At 37.3% G+C, this 22,723-nt stretch overlaps 1 non-coding gene across 1 annotated transcript; it reads right to left on the bottom strand.

Moving 5' to 3' along the window:
- On the bottom strand, window positions 17,841-17,912 carry TRNAW-CCA. Its single transcript has one exon. It is a non-coding gene; the product is annotated as a tRNA-Trp (tRNA).

A 22,723-nucleotide genomic window follows, 5' to 3' on the forward strand; every position in this document is an offset into this window, starting at 1 on the left:
TCACTTTCTGCCATAAGGGTGGTGTTATCTGCATATCTGAGGTTATTGATATTTCTCCCTGCAATCTTGATTCCAGCTTGTGCTTCTTCCAGCCCACCGTTTCTCATGACGTACTCTGCATATAAGTTAAATAAGCAGGGTGACAATATACAGCCTTGACGTACTCCTTTTCCTATTTGGAACCAGTCTGTTGTTCTATGTCCAGTTCTAACTGTTGCTTCCTGACCTGCATATAGGTTTCTCCATAGGCAGGTCAGGTGGCCTGGTATTCCCATCTCTCTCAGAATTTTCCATAGTTTCTTGTGATCCACACAGTCAAAGGCTTTGGCATAGTCAGTAAAGCAGAAATAGATGATTTCCTGGAACTCTCTTGCTTTTTCCATCATTCAGCAGATGTTGGCAATTTGATCTCTGGTTCCTCTGCCTTTTCTATAACCAACTTGAACATCTGGAAGTCCACAGTTCACACATTGCTGAAGCCTGGCTTGGAGAATTTTGAGCATTACTTTACTAGCGTGTGAGATGAGTGCAATTGTGTGGTAGTTTGAGCATTCTTTGGCATTACCTTTCTTTGGAATTGGAATGAAAACTGACCTTTTCCAGTCCTGTGGCCACTGCTGAGTTTTCCAAATTTGCTGGCATATTGAGGGCAACACTTTCACAGCATCATCTTTCAGGATTTGAAATAGCTCAACTGGAATTCCATCACCTCCACTAGCTTTGTTCATAGTGATGCTTTCTAAGGCCCACTTGACTTTACATTCCAGGATGTCTGGCTCTAGGTGAGTGATCACACCATCGTGATTATCTTGGACTTGAAGATCTTTTTTATATAGTTCTTCTGTGTAGTCTTGCCACCTCTTCTTAATATCTTCTGCTTCTGTTAGGTCCGTACCATTTCTGTCCTTTATCGAGCCCATCTTTGCATGATGCCATTAGAACTTTCTTTTGTTCAGTTTCTCAATAATTACTTCATTTCATTCTCTTTCTTTTTGGTAACCATCTACTTCTGCTTATTTAGTCCATGACTGGGGAAAATAGAACTTTCTATGTGATATTAGTAGTCTCCCAAATCACTGCACATGGTGACTCCAGCCATGAAATTAAAAGACTCTCGCTCCTTGGAAAGGAGCAAAAGCTATGACATAAACATATTGTTACGACATAAATATATATCATAGAAAAAGCTATGACAATACTAGACAGCATATTAACAATCAGAGACTTTGCCAATGAAGGTCCGTATGGTCAAAGCTATGGTTCTTCCAGTAGTAATGTACGTATATGAGAGTTGAACCATAAGGAAAGCTGAGCATCAAAGAATTAATGCTTTTGAACTGTGATGTTGGAGAAAACTTGAGAGTCCCTTGGACTGCAAGGAAAGAAACCAGTCAAATCTAAAGGAAATCAGTCCTGAATATTCCTTGGAAGGACTGATGCTGAAGCTGAAACTCCCAGTACTTTGGCCACCTGATGTGAAGAGCCTACTCTTTGTTAAAGACCCTGATGCTAGGAAAGATTGAAGGCAGGAGGAGAAGAAGACAGAGGATGAGATGGTTGAATCACATCACCAACTCAATGCGTGTGAGTTTGAGTAAACTCCCGGAGATGGTGAGGGACAGGGAAGACTGGTGTGTTGCAGTCCATGGGGTTGCAAAGAGTTGGATGCAACTGAGTGACTGAACAATAACAGAAAGTTCCATAGTTTGTAATTTTGTGTAGCCACTTGAGACTTGTTTAGTTACTCAGTGGAATTTATTTTCTCATGAGATCAGGTATCCCAACTATGGTTCTATCACTTGTGGACAGCGTCAGATTCTAGATAAAGGTAGGTAAGAAGCCCAGCATCCTAGTCAGGTATTGCATAGCCTGGACTGGGGTCTATGTGTGATCCCTCAGACCTGATTGTAGGCAATGACAGAGGCTTTACCTGGCAAAGCCTTGTGGGAAAAAGCTGTCCCACAATACACATGATATCTACCAGTTACTGCAATATCTGTAGGGACTCAGGTCCCCCTGTCCATTTACACTCTTAAGCACCTCTACATACACTCCTAGCCTCAGTGCTTCCATTAGGAGATCTCCTTATGTGGAGAAGCTTGGAGACACTTGGCTCTACTTAGACTCAGTACCATGTAGTTTTTCATTCCTAGCCCCTCTTCCCCTCTACTCCCTCCCTGGTTCCTGGCCCATAATGTGTCAGAAACCTTTTATTTGAGAGGACTTTCATGTGAGAGGCTCTTCATGTCTGTTCTGATCCACCATACTCCCTGATGCCGCTCAGTTGGTGCAGTTTTTTGGGAAAACATGAAACAGTAGAGGAGTCATTCCTTTCCCTAGTTTTAATCTCTTTCTTATGTTATAGCAGGTCTGCCTGCAATGCGGGAGACCCGGGTTCGATCCCTGGGTCAGGAAGATCCCCTGAAGAAGGAAATGGCAATCCACTCCAGCACTCTTGCCTGGAAAATCCCATGGACAGAGGAGCCTGATAGGCTATAGTCCATGGGGTCGCAAAGGGTCGGACACGACTGAGCAACTTCACTTTCACTTCACTATCTTATAGCAGGAAGTGATAAAAGTCTTCACTCTTGTTTTCATTTTTATTTATTATTTTAGCTGACTAGTACTTCAACATTTGAAGGCTTACCTCTGCTTTTGGCAGTATCTATTGATACACCTATCAAAGAAACATACAGAGGAGACAAATTGGTTGTCTAAATATGACTGTTCATACTACAAGCATATAATTGAACTGAAGAAATATTAACTCTTAAAAAACTATACATGTTATCATCCAGTTCTAGTATTATAAAAGTTATGTTGCCTCTGGTGGGGGGTGGCTATATCTTCCAAATTGTCTAAATGCAACTATTACTGAGAAGATGTGAAATACCTTTCTAGAAGGGGAAACCAATGAGCAGCAATGAAAGATTCTTTGAGCATACTCAGAAGAACATGCATGATATTTACTACAATTATATTATCTATCTTGGAGATGGAAATGGCAACCTACTCCAGGATTCTTGCCTGGAAATTTCCACGGACAGAGGAGCCTGGTGGGCTACAGTCCATGAGGTTACAAACAGTTGGACACAACTAAACTCACAATACTATATATCTACAGAAAGATACATGACTGAGCCACTGAAATGAACTGAACAGAAAGATTGATAATAAATATTGTCAATAATGCATTCTGTGCTATGTAGATAGATAATATTGTGTGCTAGTTCAGTCATGCCTAACATTTTGTGACCCCATGGACTATAGCCCACCAGGCTCCTCTGTCCATGGGGAATCTCCAGGCAAGAATCCCGGAGTGGGTTGCCATGCCCTCCTCTAGGAGGTCTTCCCCTGGGGAATCAAACCGAGGTCTCCTGCATTGCAGGCAGATTCTTTACCATCTGGGCCATGGGGGAGGCCCCAATAGCACATGTGATTAAATTTAAAAAGTGCTTCTGAAGAGTATAATATCCTAAAATTAATATACAGTTAAGATATATGAGTCGATGTTGCCTGGATATTAAAGTATTCTATGTAACTAAATTCATTTGAATTTCATCTACATCCTGTGAAAACTCTGACACCCATATAAGATGGATTTTTGTTGTCTCATATTGAATTATTCAATTTAATTAAATTGAGTTGTACTCCATCTGTGTCCTGTGAAGACTCTGATACCCATATCAGATATCTTGCCATTATTTCTTCATGTCTGACTCTTTTGTGACCCCATGGACTCTAGCCCATAAGGCTTCTCTGTCCATGGGATTTTCCAAGCAAGAATACTGGAGTAGGTTGTCATTTCTTTCCCCAGGGGATCTTCCCAACCCAGGGATGGAATCTGAATCTCCCATATCTCCTGCATTGGTAGGCAAATTCTTTACCACTGAACCATCAGGGAAGCCCATTAAAGATTTCTGTGCATGCTTAGTCACTAAGCTGTGTCCAAGTCTTTGTGACCCCATCTACTGTGGCCTGCCAGCCTCCTCTTCCCATGGAGTTTTCCAGTCAAGAATACTGGAGTGGATTGCATTTCTTCCTCCGGGGGATCTTCCCGACCTAGGGATTGAACTTGTGTCTCCTGCATCTCCTGCTTTGCAGGCGGATTCTTTACCACAGAGGCTCCTGGGCAACCCCTACTAGTGGCTGAAATTCTCGTTTCCAAGATCCGCTGCTCTTACTGCTTTTTCTTGTTCCTGTCTTAGTTATACTTCCAATAATGCCTAGAGCCTTCTCTATGCCTCATATTTAGCCACATGTGAAACACATCTCCATTTCCAAGCTATGTTAAAAATACTAGGCACAGGTTTTTTTCTAGAATAATTTTAGTTTTGAGAGAAAATACAAACCATAGCAATAAAAATGCAATGTAAAATTATCCCCATTCTTAAATATCCCTTGGCTGTGGGATATTTCCACAGAGAATTGCAGTGCACTCTGTTTACTCCCTTGCTAAACATCCTTCCCTTCAGATTTATTTTCCTTTTCAGCCCACTCAAGTCAGGCCTAGGAGATGTTATTTCTATATGCATCTACATGTATTGAACATTTTTCTGAAGAAAGGTATTTCCTCTCATGAGAAGACATTGGCAATGGTCTCTTATATCTTTCTTCTCTTTCCTTTTCTTTCTTCCTTCCTTCTTCCACTCCCCCCACCCACCTTTCCTGTTCTATCCTACTATTAGGAGATTCTGAAAAAAATAGCTACAGTTCAGTGATGTAAGTCATTTAATAAAGATCACACCTGAGGTATAGTAGCTCCAGAATTAATAAATACTCCAATAGGTCAATAGTGAGCAAGTATATAGAAGATGCATTATCTGTACAATGGGAAATGTATTATAGGCTATGGCAAGCACCATTAACTCAGTTCCACTGATAAACAGAAAAAAAACAAATTATTCATCATTTTCTATATGCCAGGAAGTAGAAGAACATCACCCACTATATTTTTTAAATCTACAGCCACACTCTAAATTAATATCATTGTCTGTATTAACAGATGTCTGAAAACTGACACGTGATCCTACACCTAATAAAATAGAGCAAAGAGTCTAAAAATTTTGTTCTGATTGAAGAGCCCACATTTATATCCATAAATCAGGATTTTTGGCTCTTTGTGAGAGTACTTCATAGTTACAATGGACTTCTTTTTAATGTTTTATTTCACCAGAATCCAAAATACTTGCCAAATAATTAGCAAGAAAATTACATTATTTTAAAATGTTATCAATTATCTATATAAGATCTGTAGTACACTGCAGTCAGTATATAACCTTCCATGTCTTTGATTTAAGGAAAAGTTATTAATATGCATTAGCTCATAGTAAAATATGCAAAGTCTTCAGGATGGCTTTAAAAACTGCATTGAGAAGTGCATGCTTGTAACAAGAAACATATTGAAAATACACAGAATGTCTTTCTTTTATACATATTTTTATTCCCTGCCTTTGCTCTCACACATTTTATTATTACAAATCCTCTAGCTTCTAAAGAAGATTGATTGGTGAGTCGATTACAGGGGTGCCTGAGCACAGATTGTGGGAAGTCTTGGTGTGACTCGGTATGCCATAAATCAAACAGCAGGTGAGTGTTGGGGAACAATAGTTCCCTGGCTAACAAAATATAATAATAAAAATACAAGTAAATAAACTAGCCTCCTTTAGAAAGAAATAACAAATATCAGTAGTAACTTTGGTAATATGTAGGATATAGTTACATATTTTCCTTTTATTTACAAGTTGTAAAATATAATATTCAAGAAATTACACTAGGCAGCTTGGGAGATTTAAGTGTGGGGAAAAAAAAAAAAAACAAGGTACTTGTCAATGACATCACTTTAAAGTGGAGGAAATAAAATTGAGCCCTATAGCACAGAATAGAAATTAACAGCAAATGTTTAAGATCATTTGGAATAGAAAAAAAAAATTGTGTTCTCTAAGGGAATGATTTGAAGAACAGAGAAAGAGTCTTAAAAGGTGCTTCCATGCATATAATGATGTAAAACAATGACATTCGAAGTAGAAATAGCAATGTGAGTATTGATCCTCCCATTTTCACAACCCAAACAAACAAAAACAGACTTCTTCATTTTCTTACTCTCACTCAGTATGGACACAATTTGGGCATCCGTTACCCAAATAAATACTCTTTTCATTCATTTTATCCCGCTTTTCTTTTTTCATTTTTTGATTCCTTAGTATGTTCCAGTTACTATAGTGAACTGAAGTTGCTCAGTCATGTCCAACTCTTTGTGACCCCATGCACTGTAGCCTACCATGCTCCTCCATCCATGGGATTTTCCAGGCAAGAGTACTAGAGTGGTTGCCATTTTCTTCTCCAGGGGATCTTCCCAACTCAGAGGTAGAACCTGGGTCTCCCCCACTGTAGGCAGATGTTTTACCATCTGTGCCACCAGGGAAGTCCAGTTACTATAAGAAGCTCTAGAAATAAAGAAGGGAGAGCCAAAGACCCTGTCTCAAGGAAATTTTAGCCTAGAAAATCTTACTGCATGTCAAAAATGCTGTTTTGATTTCCCCTCTTGTCCATTTTGTGGTCACTGCTTTAGTATATATTATCATCACCTATTCATAGGATGATTTTGACCAACAGTTTCTTAAATTTTCTCACTTTATACCAACCTGCATATTGTTGAGGCTTATCTTTGGGAGTCTGTTGGCATGAGGGGAATTCAAGTCAAACTACCAAAATTAGTTGATCACTTAAAAAGTTCATGGACAATGCTATAGATGACAGTTATGCATATAAATAATAGAATGGATGAGAAAATATCCATTTATAATGTTCATTTAAGCACTGTTTATGATGTTGAAATCAAAACAATTCAGCTCTCCACTGATATTATAATAATATAAAAATAGTACGTAATCACTAAAAAGGATTATACCATTTATAATTTCTGACCTAGAAAAGGTATCTATGATATATTTTTAAATGTGTCTGTATGTTTGACAGAAAGAACCCTGAAGGAATATGTTTTAAATTACTTGATTATTGCTGTGTCAAAGAATTATGGTTGGCAATTGAACATTCTTTCCAAGAGCATTACAATAATTCATTAAATCCTAATATAAATAATATTTATAAATTTATATATAAGACAAATATATTCATATTATAAAAATGGAATTTTTGTGTAAATATAAAAACATTAAAGCACACTGTTTTGTATAGTCAATAATATAGCATTGAGGATTATATATACTTAGGAAAATATACTCAGCAGTTTCTTTTATTTACTTGTCTGTATTGTTAAAAAGAATTCTGCCACATTTTTGGCTACATTATCAGAATTGCATATTAAATACATTCATGGCCTAAAATGCTCAGCAAATTATAGACATTATGAGTCAGTCAGAAGTCCACTAGACTTCTAAAAAGTGAATTTTTTTTTAACAGACAAATGCTAACTGTAAAGTGAATTTTTTTTTTAACAGACAAATGCTAACTGTGAATCTTTTTATTCTTCTAAGGTCCTTATAAATATTTAAAGATAGAAAAGCTCTCTAACTGTAACAGCTGATTTAGGTATAATATTTGGAAAAAACTTTTAAATGATACATTTTTCGGTGAGTGATTAGTAATATCAGGTTTCACATAACCAGGGGGAATCATTAGTGTCAGTCAGAAGTTTAGATAATAATCTGGGATCACAATATGAATATTCCTGGGGATAATTTTTTCTCATGTTATATTTTATCTGGGTTATTTTATCCCAGAGCTCAAAAGTCTAATTTGCAGAGAAATCTTCATGAGGTATTGAGAAAGAAAAAGAATCAAACTCTAAGTATACAAAGAACCAAACAAGGTCTATGTGAACTTCTATCTATCCTCTAATCCATTTCATCGTTTACATTATTGGGTGTTTTGTTATATTCCCATCATCCCATTCAATGTAACTCTTGAGTTATACTTGTGATTGTAATCTGATTAAGATGTTATTCAGCAAACATCACAGTTTTCTTCCACATATTCCGTCCTTCTTAGTTACACCTCATCAGTTTCCAAGTTCAGCCTTGCCTTCCACGTGGCTTCATGGTTTTGTTCATAACTTTTTCACAACTTAAGTCTCTCTTTTCCTCCCTTTAAGAACCTCAGTTACCCATATGTTCAGTTCAATAGCTCAGTCGTGTTTGACATTTTGTGACCCCATGTACTGTAGTATGTCAGGCTTCCCTGTCCTACACCTTCTCACGGAGCTTGCTCAAGCGCATGTCCATTGAGATGGTGATGCCATCCAATCATCTCATCATCTGTCATCCCCTTTTCCTCCTGCCTTCAATCTTTCCCAGCATCTTTTCCCAGCAATCTTTTCCAAGGAGTCAGTACTTCACATCAGGTGACCAAAGTATTGGAGTCTCAGCTTCAGCATCAGTCCTTAGGAAAGACTGGTTGGATCTCCTTGCAGTCCAAGGGACTTCCAAGAGTCTTCTCCAACACCACAGTTCAAAAGCATCAGTTCTTTGACACTCAGCTTTCTTTATGGTTCAACTCACATCTATACATGACTACTGGGAAAATCATAGTTTTGACTAGACAGACCTTTGTTGGTTAAGTAATATCTCTGATTTTTAATGTGCTGTCTAGGTTTGTCATAGATTTTCTTCCAAGGAGTAAGCATCTCTTTATTTCATGGCTGCAGTCACCATCTGCAGTTATTTTGGAGCCCCCAAAAATAAAGTCTGGCACTGTTTCCATTGTTTCCCCATCTACTTGCCATGAAATGATGGGACCAGATGCCATGATCTTAGTTTTTTGAATAATGAGTTTTAAGCCAACTTTTTCACTCTCTTGTTTCACTTTCATCAAGAAGCTCTTTAGTTCATTTTATGCCATAAGGGTGATGTCTTCTGCCTATCTGAGGCTATTAATATTTCTCCCTGCAATCTTGATTCTAGCTTGTGCTTCATCCATCCCGGCATTTCACACGATGTACTCTGCATATAAGTTAAATAAGCAGGGTGACAATATACAGTCTTGACTTACTCCTTTCCCAATTGGGAACCTAACCCGTATGTTAGATCATTTCAAATTGTTCCACAGTTCACTGCATATTTTCTTTCTTACCTGTCATTTTAGATCTTTTGTATTGTCATATTTTCAACATTAGTTATCATTTTACTACAGTGTTTGATCTGCCATTAATGCATTAATGCTACCCAGTGTATTCTTTATACCAGCATACTAGACATTGTAGTTTCTGTCATATTAAATTTGATTTGGGTGCTTTTTTTTTTTCCTTCAGTAGCTTTAATTAAGTTTTTTAAACATATGTAATACATTTACAATAATTGTTGTAGCGCTCCTGTCTACTAATCAAACATCTGCTTCAGTTCTCAGTTGGTTTCAGTTGGTTGCTGTTCTCTATTAAGAGAATCGTTGATCAATGAAATAAAGACTATATCTTCCCAGATGAAGCTGAGCCACAGAGAAGTGTTGTGTTGGATTGATAGAGTATTCAAAATAATATCCTGTGAAATTAGTGTGAGAAGTTCTACATGGTCTTGGAGTGGTTTTGGAAGACTTTTTGTTTGAGGGAAGACTAGCTGGTTCCTCTCTGAACAATCAAAATGCTATTTTCCCTAATGGCAGGACACACATCTTTTGAAACAGAATGAAAAGCAAAAGATGTATGTTTCTCACTTTACTATTACGTATTTAGGACAAGAACCACTTGAGGAAAAGGAAAGAAGTAGTAATGTTCATTTCCAACAGTAAACCATTTTGAAAAGTTAATTTCTGACAAATAAAACTCAATTTTGTGCAAGAAAATGGCTGGAATTTAATGATTCCTTGGCAAATGAGAAGAGAGGAGGACAATGTTTTCTGAGGAAGTATTTATCATTCTTCTTTTGTTTGCACATTCATTTCCTCCCTGTATAATTTTGATAGAATGTGTCAAGGATGTAATTCTCTTTCTGGTGTTTGCTTTGTTCACTAACCCAGGAAGGTTAGTGTATGTTTCTGCATAAAGCAGCTCAAAGATGGCCTAGAAATAAGTGTATGTTATATTCTCATATCACATTGTAAGATTCTCACAATAGTTCAGATGTCAACATTAATATAGACTCACTATGTCCATTTTATAACTGGTGGATGTAAAATTTAGAAAGGTTAAGGGCTTGCAATTGTAAGATAAATCTATGAAGGATTATATATAAGCCCAGAATTTCTAGTTTCAAATCCAGTATTCTGCCCTTTGCCTCAGACATTTTTAAGTTTACAAGCTAGAAGCAGTAGAACTTCTACTGTTTTAGATAATACCAGTGAAATATGAAAATTGTACTTTTCATTATATTTAAGATACAAAGAAACTTTAGTCTATATTCATTTTTAATTAAAAACCTCAGTTTGAATATTAATTTTATTTAAATAATGTTCCTAGAAGTTTTAGAGAGAAAATAAAAAGTCTGTATGTGTGGAATAAAATCTGCATTTGCTTTAACTTAGTTTATACATGCAAAATAAATCTACCATTTTGTATATATAATTAAGATGCAATGCCAGAATATCATTTACTGCTTAATTAAAGCAATTAGGATATTAGTAGATCATGGTACACATTACTTTAAGAGAAGTGAGCAGAATACATCACAGGCTATGATTCAGTAAATTCTCTTTGAGTTCAAAATACTCTCCACTTAATGAAACATGAAGCGAATTTGAGTGCGAATTAAAAGTTTCATCCATTCTTTTTTTTCTTTTATTTTTTAAAATTTTTGGCCACATCATGTGGCACGTGTGATTCTAGTTCCAGGGACTGAACCTGTACCTACTGCAGTGGAACAGTCCTAACGACTGTATTGCCAGGAAAGTCCCTCATTCATTCTTAACACTGTAGAGGCATTTAGGGAAACAACAACAACAACAACAACAACTTTAATTTGTTTTTTTTTTTTTAAGTTTTACGTACTTTTCAAAGTTTGACTTGGTACACATCATCTAGAAGGGCTTCCACATGCTGTGACTTATTCAAAACAATAGAATTCCCTGTAGAAAGCATTTCTTTGCCTGGAGTGTCCTTTAATGTACCTACCTCAGGAAACTTCAGTGGTGGTAGGTAGCTGGTTGAGAGTTTCGGGCGATAGACCTTACCTGTGTCACTTTCTTTCCGTTAGAGATCTATTGCCTCTCTCACCTTATCTGGGAAGGATTTTGAAGGCTGGTCACTTTGCATTAGCATGGACTTAAAAATGATAATCTTGGAATCAAATTCCGGGCTAAACATTCATTTCCTGGTCAGTTAGGGCAGGGTGCTTTATTTTTCTCAGTTTTAGTCTCAGTAATGATACAGTTATATCTGCCTCATAGACAGGAGTAGATCTAGGTTTTATGGGCTGTAAGAATACTTTTGAGAGTCCTTTTTAAAGCAAGGATACAAAATAAGGATGACTGTCATATATTTATTTAAAATTAACAAAGAAATCACAATATAATATAAATTTGAGAAGCTGACAATTTGTTATACTTTGAAAAATTTAAACTCTTTTTATAATTAACTGCCAGAGACATGTGTTACTACTTTGGCTTTGGCTATATATTCTCTAATTATTTCTTTATAACACTTTTGAATTATTATTTTCTTTAGAGAAAATGGTATTCAATATTTCTACTATCCTGGTTGATTAGTGTTAAATTAATAATGATGTTTAGAAAAGGTTCTTTCAATTTCACAAATAAGTATTGATTATATCATGTGGATTTTAAAGATTATTTTGAAACTTGGGAAACCTCCATTGAGTTTCTTTTGTATATGAGATATTTCAAACATACTTTCTATACTGTTGTTGTAGGTTTGTGTCCTATAAATAGGAATTTTATTAAATTGTATTTAGCATAATTCTGCTTTTTTTTTTAAATGCATGATGGTTTTGTGATCATGTACATTATTGAGTACATGCCTGAGATATTCTGCTCTGATTCAGGTGCTGATCAAAACTGAATACTGTTGTTATAATTTTATACTTCTTTGGACTGAGAGAATATCCAAATACCAACAAAATATTTTCAGCCTTGTGCTTTTTCATAATTCTGTTATTTACATATTTCTTTTGTTGAGTATCTTGAATCACATTTATATACCATCATGATCTCTAAACCTTTGTGACATGATGACGGGTGACTCAGCACAGAGCCATTAGGAATGCCCACCTATACAGTGGATTCAAGATGCCTTAACCATACGTGATAGGGGTTCCATCTATTAAATGCACAGTTTATGTATCCCCTCCTCAACTTCTGCTGGTGCCAAGTCACTTCAGTCATGTCTGACTCTGTGCGACCCCATAGATGGCCTCCTACCAGGCTCCTCTGTCCCTGGGATTCTCCAGGCAAGAACACTGGAGTGGGTTGCCATTTCCTTCTCCAATGCAGGAAATTGAAAAGTAAAAGTGAAGTTGCTCAGTCATATTTGACTCATAGCGACCCCATGGACTGCAGCCCACCAGGCTCCTCCGTCCATGGGATTGTCCAGGCAAGAGTACTGGAGTGGGGTGCCATTGCCTTCTCTTACCAGGAAGCAAAGGTTCCCATGGCTATTTCAATGTTCCCTCACCTAAGGAGAGACATGACAGAGGTGAAAGTGTTGCTTGAAGAGATACCACTCTTTTTTTTTTAATTTATTTATTTTAATTGGAGGTTAATTACTTTACAATATTGTATTGGTTTTGACATACATCAACATGAATCTGCCACAGGTATACACGTGTTCCCCATCCTGAACCACCCTCCCTCCTCCCTCCCGGTACCATCCCTCTGGGTCATCCCAGTGCACCAGCCCCAAGCATCCAGTATCGTGCATTGAACCTGGGCTGGTGACTCATTTCATATATGATATTATACATGTTTCAATGCCATTCACCCAAATCATCCCACCCTCTTGCTCTCCCACAGAGTCCAAAAGACTATGTGAACCAGTGCTTGAGTCTTATCTTTGAACGAGTCCATGTGAGCAACTGGCTCTGAAGTTTAGGTTCATTAGGTACATGGTACATCTACTTCTGGTTTAATGTTTCAGTTCAGTCCAGTCGCTCAGTCTTGTCCAACTCTTTGCAAGCCCATGAATTGCAGGACACCAGGCCTCCCTGTCCATCACCATCTCCCGGAGTTCACCGAAACTCATGTCCATCAAGTCGGTGATGCCATCCAGCCATCTCATCCTCTGTTGTCCCCTTCTCCTCCCGCCCCTAATCCTCCAAGCATCAGAGTCTTTTCCAACAAGTCAACTCTTCGCATGAGGTCGCCAAAGTACTGGAGTTTCAGCTTTAGCATCATTCCTTCCAAAGAACACCCAGGACCAATCTCCTTTAGAATGGACTAGTTGGATCTCCTTGCAGTCCAAGGGACTCTCAAGAGTCTTCTCCAGCACCACAGTTCAAAACTATCAATTCTTCAGTGCTCAGCTTTCTTCACAGTCCATCTCTCACATCCATACATGACCACTGGAAAAACCATAGCCTTGACTAGACAGACCTTTGTTGGCAGAGTAATGTCTCTGTTTTTGAATATGCTATCTAGTTTGGTCATAACTTTCCTTCCAAGGAGTAAGCGTCTTTTAATTTCATGGCTGCTATCACCATCTGCAGTGATTTTGGCAGATGTGAACAATGGACAAGACTAAGAGACTAAACTGAACTGTGGGCTTCCCTGGTGGCTCAGAGGTTAAAACTGATCTGAACTGAAACATTAAACCAGCAGTATATTTAACACATACCTGATGAACCTAAACTTCAGAGCCAGTTGCCCATGTGGACTCTTTCAAAGGTAAGACTCTAGCACTGGTTCACATAGTCTGAAATAAAGTCTGACACTGTTTAGTGTTTACTTAATGCATAAACTGATTTCCCTGGTGGCTCAGATGGTAAAGTGTCTGCCCACAATACAGGAGACCCGGGTTCAATCCCTGGGTCGGGAAGATGGAAGAGCAGGAAAAGGCAACCCATTCCAGTACTCTTGCCTGGAAAATCCCATGGACGGAGGAGCATGGTAGGCTTACAGTCCTTGGGGGCACAGAGTTGGACACGACTGAGCGACTTCACTTTCACTTTCAATGCAAAATTAAAGGGTATGTGAGCTATATATATTTTGATACTACCCCCACAAAACATATTGAAATATAATGCAATAAGAAAGAATACCATGAATTATTTTTATTTTTCAAATTCAGAAAATCTTATGCTCTTTAGAAGCAAGGTTCTAAAAAATATTAGTAAGATTCTTCTTTTATATCATCAACAAAGAACTGATCAAATATTTCCAGCTTATTTTTTTATGTCAGAGGATAGCATCTTATTAAAATACCACAAGATATATTTTAACTATAAACCTCAGATTAATGGTTGATGAAAATAGACAAATCATTTGGTAAAATTAAGTACTATACTATTTTTCTTGAATTTTCTTGTCATGAGGTTATCGTAAAAAAAGGAAAACATTATCTTGAGACAATGTCTATTATTATTATCATTTTTTAGAGGTCCAGGTCTTGTTGACTGAAAAAGATACACAAATGAAAAATTGCAAATTGTTTTATTTGGCAGACAAAAATGAGACTTAAGCCAAGAAGCCAGATCCTGGGATAACACAGGGGGCTGTTCTGAAGATGTAGGGGAGGAGACAGGATATATAGGAGTGTTTGCAACAAAACTAGGTAGTCTGAAAGCCAAAAGACTACTGTTAACTAAAGAAAAAGCACATACCCAAAGTTAATGAATTTAATGTGTGTATGTGAACAGGCAGGAGACTGGGCTTATTGAAATCTTTCCTTTGATACACACCTTAGGTATCTAAGACCAGTATCTTGTTTCTTCCCAATCTGAATCCTCTTAGCTTACAAAGTCTCAGGTAACTACAGTAGCCAAAGGCTTGATAGTTGCCACATCCTTTGTTTACTGATGTGGCAGGCAACTTTCTTTGTAGACACTCTGTGGGGTCATTCTTTTAAATGTAATTCCAGAAATTTGCTAAGTGGTTTTTTTTTTTTTTTTTTTTAATCAGCTTCCTGGAATTTTGGATGTTAGAGTTCGCCATTTCATTTGATAATCAATTTGAATTCCTTTTCCATTCTATTTTGTGATATCTAATATATAGAAAAATTAGGCTGGTCACGCAGACAGGGATAGACAGTATTGCAAAATAGGCCTGGCTGATTTGGGAAAGAATGTATTTGTGTGCTTGGATTGCCATGACAAAATATCAGACTGGGGAGCTTATACATGATATGATGGGACCTGATGCCATGATCTTCATTTTTTAAATGTTGAGTTTTAAGCCAGCTTTTATCACCCTCATCAAGAAGCTCTTTAGTTCCTCTTCACTTTCTTCCATTAGAGTGTTATCATCTGCATATCTAAGGTTATTGTTATTTCTCCCAGCAATCTTGATTCCAGCTTGTGATTCATCCAGTCCATCATTTTGCATGATATACTTGTATATAAGTTCAATAAGCAGGGTGACAACATACAGATTTGACATACTCCTTTCCCAATTTTGAACTAGCCCATTGTTCCATGTCTAGTTCCATGTCCTGTTTCTTCTTGACCTGCATATAGGTTTCTGAGGAGGCAGGTAAAATGGACTCGTATTTCCATCTCTTTCAGAATTTTCTACAGTTTGTTGTGATCCACACAGTGAAAGGCTTTAAAATAGTTAATGAAGCATAAGTAGTTGTTTTTCTGGGAATCCCTTGATTTTTCTGTGATCCAAAATATACGGGCAATCTGATTTATGGTCCCTCTGCCTTTTCTAAATCCAGCCTGTACATCTGGAAGTTCTCAGTTCATGTACTATTGAAGCCTAGCTTGAATGATTTTGAGCATTACCTTGCTAGCATGTCAAATCAGCACAACTGTACGGTAGTTTGAACATTCTTTGGCAATGCCTTGCTTTGTGATTGGAATGGAAAGTTACCTTTTCCAGTCCCATGGCTAATGCTGAATTTTCCAAATTTGCTGGCATATTGAGCGCAGCACTTTAACAACATCATCTTTTAGAATTTTAAGTAGCTCAGCTGGAGTTCCATTACCTCCACTAACTTTGTTTGCAGTAATGCTTCCTAAGGTCCACTTGACTTCACACTCCAGGATGTCTGGAGTGACCACACCATTGTGGTTATCCGGGTCATTAAGACCTTTTTTTTGTATAGTTCCTCTGCATATTCTTGCCATCTCTTCTTAATCTCTTCTGCTTCGGTTAGGTCCTTGCCATTTCTGCCCTTTATTTTGCCCATCTTTGCATGAAATATTCCTTTGTTACCTGCAGTTTTCTTGAAGAGATCTCTAGTCATTCCCATTCTGTTATTTTACTCTGTTTCTTTGCATTGCTCACTTAAGAAGGCTTTCTTGGGTCTGCTTGTTATTCTTTCAAAATCTGCATTCAGTTGGGTATATCTTTCCCTATCTCCTTTGCCTTTTGCTTCTCTCTATAACTGGGACTAATATAATGAGTGCTCATATTATTAAAATATGTTCATGTTAAGATTAATTTGCTCAAAAACTCTACATAATGAATATCTAGATAATCAATATCCACTGTACTGTACATTTTCTTTCTTTCAACACTTTATGTACATACTCTGGTCTCTTCTTGCCTGCATGTTTCTAAAGAGAAAATGAAAAGTGAAAGTGAAAGTTGCTCAGTTGTGTCTGACTCTTTGCAATCCCATGGGCTATACAGTCCATGGAATTCTCTAGGCCAGAATACCAGAGCCTTTCCCTTCTCAAGGGGAACTTCCCAACCTAGGGATCAAATCCAGGTCTCCCCCACTGCAGGCAGATTCTTTACCACCTGAGCCACAAGGGAAGTCCCAGAATACCGGAGTGGATAGCCTATCCCTTCTCCATGGTATCTTCTTGACTCAGGAAACAAACGGGGGTTTCCTGCATTGCAGGCGGATTCTTCACCAACTAAGTGATCAGGGAAGCCCTTTCTAAAGAGAAGTCTAGTATAATTCTCATCTTTGTTCCTTTAAAACCGTAATTCTTTTTCTCTGCATTCTTTCAAGATTTTTCTCTTTCAGTTTGCAATTTGGTTATGATATGCATAGGTGTATATATATATGTCTTGCTTGATGTTCTCTGAGCTTGCTTGACCTGTAGTTTTGTGTCTGATATTAATTTTAATTTTTTCTGTCATTATTTGAAATAGTTTATCTGAACCTTCCCTCTTTCTTGTAGTATTTCTATAAAATGTATGTTTTACTTTTGAAATTGTCCTACAGTTCTTACATATTCAATTATTTATCATTTTATTTCTTTTTCTCTTTGCATTTTAAAATTCAGTTTCATTGACATATTTCAAGCTCACTAATTGATTTCAAGCTGTTTTAAATCTACTATGGACATCACAGGCACTTTTCACTTCTGTTGGATTTTTTTTGTAGCATTTGTTTTTATTCTTTCCATATCTCTGCTTATAATGCCCATCTGCTCCTGATTACTGTTTACTTTTTCCGTTAGAATTCTTCGCATATTAATTATACTTATGTTAAAATCTTCATCTGACAATTCAAAAGCTGTGCCTTATTTGAATCTGATTATGATTCTTGCTTTGTTATTTTATTATTTATTCTTGCTTTGTTATGTTTTTCTTGCCTTTGACATGCCTTGCAATTTATTATTGAAAGCTGGGTAATAGCAACTGAGGAAAATAGGTTTTTTAGTGTGAAGTTTTAATCTGGCTGGGCATTGAGTGAAGTGAAGTGTCTCAGTCGTGTCGACTCTTTGTGAGCACGTGGACTGTAGCCCACCAGGCTCCTCTGTCCATGGCATTCTCCAGGCAAGAATACTGGAGTGGGTTACCATTTCCTTCTCCAGGGGATCTTCCCTACCCAGGGATCGAACACGGGTCTTCTGCATTGGAGGCAGATGCTTTAACCTCTGAGCCACCAGGGAAGGCTGGGCATTGGACTGTGCTTAATGATTACTATAGCTGTAAGTACCAGAGGCTTCAAACTTAGATAGTCTTGTTTTTGTCTCCCTTGTAGCCTTTGGACTTCCCCATCAATTGCTCCTCTGATAGAGTCTGTGTCTTGCAGTTATTTTATTTTTGTATTTAATATTATTTTTTGTTTTTCGAGGGGGCAGTGAAAGCAACTGCTGTTATGGTGGAGCCCTGTTGGAATGGTGGTGAGGTTTGAAAGATGAAAGGAGATTACAAAATTTGAAAATTTTATAATCCTGATTTGCATCTCAATGTTTTAGGGGCAGGCCTATGCACCTATGCTTTGGCCTTCATAAAGATTTCATATTTCCCTTTTCCTTAGGTGAAATGGGAAAGTTAGAGGGGCATAGATTTTGAGAAATGCCTTTCCAACAGGTAAGAAAAGGCTCTGGTAAAACCTTTAGCCCTGTAGAGTAAGCATTTGTAATGGAGAGCACTCTGGGCATATATTGATGGTTACTTTTGCCCTGTCTTGCCAGTGTCATTAGGGAATGTTTCTTGGCTGTTCATGTTGAAAATCTGGTGAAGTCTCTGGATTAAAAAGCCTAGAAAATGAGAGTCTCTCATAAGCCCCAGGAGCTTCTCACTCTGAAGTCAATGAACATGTTGTTGTTGTTGTTGTTGAGTTCTTAAGTCATGTCTGACTCTTTGTGACCTCATGAACTACAGTGACCCAGGTTTCCTTGTCCTTCACTCTCTCCCAGAATTTGCTTGAACTCATGTTCATTTGGTTGGTGATGCCATTCAACAATCTTGTGAACACTAGCCTCCAGTAATTCATTAAGAAAATTTCTACTTAAATATTCCTACCAGTTTATGACTCCAGGAACTTCTCCTCCAATCAGCAAACCTCAGCAGTAACTCTATATTTTCTTGTTTCTCCAGATTTCAGGGCAGTGGTTTGCCCTGTGACCACAATCATCTGATTTATGCAGGGAAAGTCATGGGTTTTCAAAGACTTTTTTCTCCTCCTTTGCTTTGAAGTAATGAATAGTAATAACTTCTATACTTTTTATGTAAACATTAGAGCTGAAGCCAGAAGTTATACTGAAATTTTACTTCTCAAAACATTCAGTTCAGTTCAGTTCAGTCGCTCAGTCGTGTCCGACTCTTTGCGACCCCATGAATTGCAGCATGCCAGGCCTCCCTGTCCATCACCAACTCCTGGAGTTCACTCAGACTCACACCCATCGAGTCAGTGATGCCATCCAGCCATCTCATCCTCTGTCGTCCCCTTCTCCTCCTGCCCCCATTGCCTCCCAGCATCAGGGTATTTTCCAATGAGTCAACTCTTCACATGAGGTGGCCAAAGTACTTGTCAACCTATAAATTATAGTGTATTAATTTGTAATAATCATAATGGCTATCACTTGAGAACTTACTTTGCATGAGGCATTTGTGTTAAGAACTTACATGCCCTTCTTGATACAAGAACATACATAACAGCTGAAGATACATAGTTTGGAGCTAGACTACCTGGGTTCCCAAATTCCGGTTTTACCACCACCGTGGGGCCTTGAGGAAGTTACTTTTCTTTGCCTCAATTTTATAATCTGTTCATGAGGATAATAGTAGAAACCCACTTCACAGAGTTTCTGAGGATTTAATGAGGTAAGACATGAGCAGTACCTGGTACATTATGAGTGCTATGTGCTTGCTATTATTATTTCATTTTATCCCTTGGTAATTCTCTGAAATAAATATTCTCTTAACAGAGAGAAATAAAGCCACAGATGTTTTAAATTACTCAGTTACTCACCTAAGTACTCTTCAGTAGCCAGTTCAGATTCCTAAACTACACATGTGACTTGGAGATAACACAGAAGAAAATTTCTACATCTTAATTTTCATAATTGACCACACAATTTTTATAACTTAATGTAATGCCTAGCTTACAAAAAGGAGTTAATTCTATTTAGAAGTTAATGTTTATTTTGATATTGTAGATGAATTATATGAGTTCCGTAGCCTAGCTTAATAAGCACAGTTTTGATTGATAAAAAAAAGTCTTTCATGTAAAATATATATATATATATTTGACTGTGTCCCAATTGGGACTCTTGCAGCATCACAATTCCTTACTTTTTTTTTTTTTTTTTTTTTTTTTTACTGTTTTTAAGTAGTGTGTTTCACAAGTCCACTCATCCAGTGTTGAAGTGATGGATAGCAATATCATTCAGGGCTTAGAGAGAGCCAAGAAATCTCAGGTTCCTCCATGTGTTCCCACTCAGTTCCCTAGGGAACTAAAATATTTATTGTTTTCATCTGATTTATCTTTTTTTTCTTTTACTTTTTCTTCCTATTGTTTTTTTCTTCTCTATGAGTGAGACCAGTACCTGTGCTTCTACTCAGCCAAGTGTCTTTTTAAGGCACCTCAAATTGTACCTGCACTGGGAGTACCAATCACCAACATGACAAACAGGTTGTATGAATAATCAATATTCACAGCATCCAGAACTTCCAGCTTTCATATACCTTTGTCATTATTGGCATGAGATGCCTCTCCATCAAGCTTTGTTCTTGCTGGTAGATTTTACGGATTGTTCTGCTTTCCCTAATTTAACAGAAACTGAAAAGTATGGTTTTCATTCACAGGCAAACCATAAAACCCACAGTAGGAAAGAATGAAACTGCCAAACTCTTCTGAGAGGGGTTCCCACTTGGCGAATCTTTAAAAGCCCATAAATCTGGAATTATTTTACCTTTGAGTTGTCTTCCGGAGGGCTCCCTGCCTTCTGTTAACTGTTGTATTAACCTTCTTAGATATACCACACCCAGTAGGATTTCCCTCAACTCTGATTATATTTTGACATACTAATAGTTCTTTCTTTCCAACGAATATTCAGACCTTCTTCCTAAACATTCAGTTCCTTAGAATTTGGCCCTCAATCCATTATCATTTCAATATATTTCATAATAACTTGAAGGAGGCACAGTATTTAAACAGTTTTGATTCACTGCTTTCATTCTTCCAGAAAACATTACTCTCATTCAAAAGGAAAAAAAAAAAAAAAAAAGGTAAAAAATGATATACTGTAGTGTGTGTGTGTGGTGGGGAGGAATGCACATGCTTTCAAGTGTATATGTACCAGATGGGATATTTTGACAGAGAAGAGAGATGAGGCTTTTATTTTCTTAGCATGTTAAGTTAGGTGCCACCATTCTTCCAGTAAATGAATTTAAACCAGGCATTTTGTTAAAGCCAATGTGTCCCACAAGGCAGCAGGTTATCCCTACATGTACATTTAAATTCAGTTACTTTCTATAGTGAAGCTGGGACTCTCCAAATGAATAAAGTATCCTAAATACTTATCTTGTTAAGATCAAATCATTTAAAAACAAACATTTTTGCTATGGACAAAGACAACTGGGCATTGCGGTTGGAAGTGATTGATGTCTCACTGAAAATAAGAGTGAACCCAGAATGTTGTAAAGGAAACAGATGTCCTGGGAGTGATGTATATTCAGAATTAGATTTTTTTTTTAATTGAAGTGTTAGTCACTCAATTGTGTCTGACTCTTTGCGACCCCATGGACTGTAGCCCACCAGGCTCCTGTCTATGGAATTCTCCAGGCAAAGATACTGGAGTGGATAACCATTCAACAGGGGATCGTCCCAATCCAAAGATAAACCCAGGTCTCCTGCATTGCAGGCAGATTCTTTATAGTCTGAGCCACCAGGGAAACCAATAGTTAACTTACAATATTGTATTACTTTTAGCTGTACAATTGATTCAATATTTTATTGTACTGCAAATTGATCACTGCAATGTCATTATCGTCTATCCCTATAGAAAGTAATTACAATATCACTGACTATTTTCTCTGATGTATGTTATTAATACATCCCCTTATTTATTTTATAGCCATAAGTTTATATACTTTATCCTCTTTACTTACTTTTCCCATTTCCTCAACCTCTTCCTTCTGATAACCACTAGTTTGTTCTCTGAATCAATGGTTCTATTTTTGTTTTCTATATTTGTTCATTTCTTTTGTTTTTTATATTCTGCATTTAAGTGAAATAATATGGTATCTCTCTTTGCCTTATCTCACACAGAAAATGCCTTCTAGGTCCATCCATATTGTCATAAATTCCAAGCTTTAATTTATCTTTATGGCTAAGTAATATTCTATTGTAAACACACACACACACACAACTTTTTCTTTATACATTTATCTATTGATTGACACTTAGATTGCTCCCATATCTTGGCTATTGTAAATAATGTTGTACTGAAATACTAATATGCATATAGCAGAGATAAACAAATGAGGCTATGTCAAAATAGAAGCTTTTGCATAGAGAATTCCCTGGCAGTCCAAAGGTTAGGACTCCTCATTCTCACTGATGATGGCCCAAGTTTGAATCCAGGTCAGGTGACTAAGATCCCATAAGCAGAACAAATCAAAACCACAATGAGGTACCATCTAAAACCAGTCAGAAAAGCTGTTTTCAAGGAGACAAGGAACAATGATTCTCTATTGGTGAGATTATGGAGAAAAGGGAAACCTTATGTAGTACTGATGTGAATGTCAGCAGGTACAACCAGTATGGAAAACAGTATTGAAGTGCCTCAAAAAATTAAAACTAGATCTATCATACAGTCTAACAATTTCACTTCTAGATGTTTATCTTAAGGAAACAAAAACTTTTAATTCCAAAAGATATATGCACCCCAATATTTATTGTAGCATTGTAGCTTAAGTGCCCAGAGAAGGCAATGGCACCCCACTCCAGTACTCTTGCATGGAAAATCCC

Source organism: Capra hircus, chromosome 8 (assembly GCF_001704415.2).
Source record: "Capra hircus breed San Clemente chromosome 8, ASM170441v1, whole genome shotgun sequence".
In the NCBI taxonomy this organism is placed as follows: Eukaryota; Metazoa; Chordata; class Mammalia; order Artiodactyla; family Bovidae; genus Capra; species Capra hircus.